Source organism: Equus przewalskii, chromosome 7, assembly GCF_037783145.1.
Source record: "Equus przewalskii isolate Varuska chromosome 7, EquPr2, whole genome shotgun sequence".
In the NCBI taxonomy this organism is placed as follows: domain Eukaryota; kingdom Metazoa; phylum Chordata; class Mammalia; order Perissodactyla; family Equidae; genus Equus; species Equus przewalskii.
Genome location: NC_091837.1, coordinates 93,369,748 through 93,373,729, shown reverse-complemented (window position 1 = coordinate 93,373,729; position 3,982 = coordinate 93,369,748). Strand labels below are relative to the sequence as shown.

The window sequence follows — 3,982 nt, the reverse complement described above, 5'->3', positions numbered from 1 at the left end:
CGCTTTGGGGCTTAGGGACCCACAGGCGAGAGAGCAGTGGTGGCGTTTTTACCACCATCTCAGCTGTCGTCTTCCTCCACAAAGCCTTTGCTCTGCACTTAGAATCCAAACCAGACCACAGTGCGTTTCTGTCGTTACCGCCGTCAAGTCGATTCCGACTCCTGGTGACGCTGCGCACAGCAGAGCGGAGCCCTGCCCATCTTTCTGCTCCGTCCTCTCACCTTCTGGTGCTCTACCAGACAGCGCTCTGCTGCGACCCACAGGGTTTCCATAAAGCCTGTGTAAAAGGGACTCAGTGGGGAAGAAAAGCAGAGACCAAACCGAGTTAGACGAATGAGTAAACGTGTCACTCCCATAAGGAGGTTAAGTTCCCTGCGAAGGACAAGTAGACAAGTGATCGGACAGAAGAGTGGAAAAGAGTGAAAAAAATTTGAAAAACTTTTATTGGGAGAAACAAGAGAAACTTCTGTAAAGGAAAGTAAGCTTTTTAGGAAGACCATTGGTTTTTCTTTTTGGGGGACAGAAAGTGGAGAAACAATCTTCGAGTGAGCAGCAGACAGTTTTTGGCAAGAATCTGTAGACAGTCTTATGAGCCGATGTGTTTCTATGGCACGTGGCGGGTTGCAACAGTTCCAGAGAGGACTTCAAGTGGGAAACACATATTCTGATGATGTGACCTGTTGGACCCAATTTTACTGTTAAAAACAAACAAAGAAACAAACAGACATGCTGTACCTACTTAGCCGCAGGTTTCTGTGAATTGTGTAGACGTAGGCACGGGGCCAGCATGTCCCCCTGGTGTGTCCCGCTCCCCTGGCCACATGTGGTGTCACCTGGGACCCGACCCCGGCTTGGATTCTCCCAGTGGGCCTGGTGGAGCTCCACATGGAGCATTAACTCAACGGTTCAGAATAAGGCAGCAGCCTGGGACCTCGCTCTACGTAATTTTACTGAAGTAGCTTTGAGTCGACTGTCAGCGGATTTAAACTCCAATCTGCTCTCTTTCCTTGTGACACCATGAAATCTGTGACAGAGACTAGGCACACGCAGCCCCCGTTCTTACTTTCATCCGAATACACTCTCGCAATAACCTCTAGCAAATACTAGTCATGCTAGCCAACTTTCTCACTCTCGGACCAGACACCGGTTTATTTCAGAAATGGGCAAACACACCCAGATTCTCTCGATGCTCCTTTCCGCCTGGCCCATCCGGACGTACCGGCTCAGCTTCCTGCATCTGACCGAAATGCCTAGTTACTTCCATCATGCCCAGCTGTGTGAAATCTACAGCTAAGCTCAAACTCAATTTGTGGGTCTCTGTTTGAAAAAGTATTGGATCATTATAAACTTTTAAATGCGAGCTAAAACAAAGCGACTCCCGGAATATTTCCATTTGCCCACCTGTTCAAATTACTCAGTACAATGGGGCTGCCACTCCGCCCGCTCCCTTCTCTACTTCTTGTGTTATTGTTCTTGTTTAACAATAGACGCAAGTTAATAAAATCCAATTAAAGACAAGGGGGAGCAGTTTGTAATGGTTCAGATAGAATATCTGCTCATGAATAATTAGCATAAAGAATATAAATGCTCAGTAAAGAATTTCAAGATGTGTCTGTACCACCGAAGGGCGGCCACATGACACTCCTAACTATGCTGGGGGCCACTGCCTAACCATGGTTTGAAATAACAGCTTAAAACACATCCGTGGAAAGATGTAAGTAAAAATATTAGTCTACATTTATATTTCAGTTCACAGCGCTTGCAAACATGGTTCCAATTTCTCAACTAAGACACCAGTCGCTAACTAGTTGTTTTAGTGAACGAGCTGGTCCCCACTCACATCCCTCTTCTGAATAGACTGGCATTTTTGGTCAAACACCTGGTTGGTAACAAGCCAATTAGCCCCAACATTTGAATTGGTTAGGGTGTGTAGACTCAGTCCGAATTTCGGTTGGAAGAATAAGCATTCAGAATTTAGATAATTTCAAACAGACCCATACACACTGCTCCTTTGAGGAAATGCTTTCCCCAAACACTTACAGAACTAATTGACCAATTAAAAAATATTCAGGAAGAGTGAGTGCTTGATCTAAAACTTTCTGACAAGGCTGCTCTGCGCTCTTTTGTTTAATAGGTTTCCAAACATATGTTCCACACACATGGGCGAAGCCATCACCATCTCCTTCAAGGTTCTCCCTGCAGATGTTTGTTTCTGTCCATGCTTTGGCAGAATAGAGGACTACGTTTCTAGCATCCGTGCTCATCTTGCAATGGGCTCTAGATGGTTGTTTAATCAAAAGAACCAATATTGTCAAATACATGGTTTTTCAACATGCACAGTCATGTTCGCAAGTCGCTTCATTTGAGGTCATCCCAGGTAGACCTCCGATGGGAGGCTGTTGTCCCTGGAAAATAGCCTAGGTGCTTACGTTTGCTGGACTCTGTTCTCCTGTTCACCTCAGTCCAGGTGTGGTAGGGGTCCTGCACACAGAGGTCCATCTCTCCGCTGCTTGTCTTAACCCTGCCAAAGGAGTGAGATATGAATTTAGCTCTTCCACCACTGTGAGGGGGGAAAGGGAGAGTACCATGACAAGTGTGAGGATCCGAGCTTCAACACAACATTCCAACATTCCGAGGCCTGAGACAAGCATCTTTTGAAGGACAGCCCTCCCACCCTCCAGCACCATCCCTCCTTCTCAGGCTGGGTTGGGAGCTGCCCGGCTCTCCTGAGGGCATCCTGGCTTTCTTGCTGCTGTCGTTGTCACCTGTAGTGGGCAGAATGGCTGAAGGCAGTGGGAAGTCTCCCACCACATCCCATACTTACACTCCAGCCTGCCACCTTTGTGCCTGAAGAAACCAGCGTAGGAACACACTGCACTCATCTCCCATACTCCCAGGAACCGCCCCACACAGGCAGTGACACAGACTAAACCCAGATGGAAACCAGCAAAGAAATTCTAGCGAAGAACAACAACAAAAAGGCAGATGGGCAGACCGCCCAGTATTCAGTGGGACTTTGAATTCATTTTTTCTCAAGTAGCAGATAGGGGGCGAGGCACACTCTCTTCCTCCTGGCGATCCCCTCCTCTCAATGTAATCCCAGCCCCAGGCATCCTTGGCTTCCTTAGATTTGATGAAAGGTCAGAACTGCTCATCATTCTTGGCGCCCAAACGTTCGCTCGTGTTGGCGCAGCCCGTGCCCATCTTTCTTCCCAGCAGAACTGCCCCTTGGGCCACGTTCATGGAGGAGCGGGGCCCGGCTGTGAGGCCCCCAGGGCTGACGCAGGAACCGGCCCGAGAGCATCTTCCCGGTCTGTGGGGCCATCCCGGGCTGGCCGCCGGCCCCTTCCTGCGTCTCTCTCCTCTGTCCCCGATGGTAGGTGCTCCAGCCTCCCTTTAACCCGCTCTCTGACTCGTTGTGTGGTGCTCGCAGGCCTGTAGACCCCCCTTCAACGCGAGGGGCGTGCAGTTCGAAGGGATTGTCAAGGTTTACTTCAAACCCCATAAATCTTCCTTCGGGATCTGAAAGGAAGCTGCAGAAGTCAAGTGTGGTTTGAGAAAAAAGAAAATAAAACCACCACCACCCGAGACCTCACCTCGCCCTCTCCTTCCCGCCCAGGGGGCGGAGCCCGCTGGTTCGTTCCTAGGGCCGCCTTCCTGGAGGGCCGCGTGCCTGGTAAACTCCTGGGGTGGAGACCGCCCTCCTGGCAGCGGTCAGAAGCCTCAGGGCCGGGTGGCAGAGGTCAGTGGGGAGGGGAGGACTGGTTGCCTGCCAGGGCTTCCTGCCCCCAGGTGACGGCCACATCCTGGACTAAATCACGCCCGAGGAGGGCGAGGTGTTAATTGGGGTGGGTCCCACGATGCTGCAGTGGACAGGAAATGCTCTCGAGTTACGACACCATCACAGCTCACCTCGTAATGAGACATGATGTGTCATTCTCAGAGGCTCGGCCTTAATATTTTATCAACGTCCTACAGAAGG

The 3,982-nt window shown here is 50.2% G+C and overlaps 1 long non-coding RNA gene across 1 annotated transcript; it reads right to left on the bottom strand.

Moving 5' to 3' along the window:
* Positions 1-425: 425 nt before the first annotated feature.
* LOC103564866 (uncharacterized) lies at positions 426-3,731 on the bottom strand. Its single transcript, XR_548169.2, has 3 exons — positions 2,825-3,731; positions 2,430-2,521; positions 426-695 (listed from the first exon to the last, which is right to left on the bottom strand). It is a non-coding gene; the product is annotated as an uncharacterized lncRNA (long non-coding RNA).
* Between the last annotated feature and the right edge of the window lie 251 nt (positions 3,732-3,982).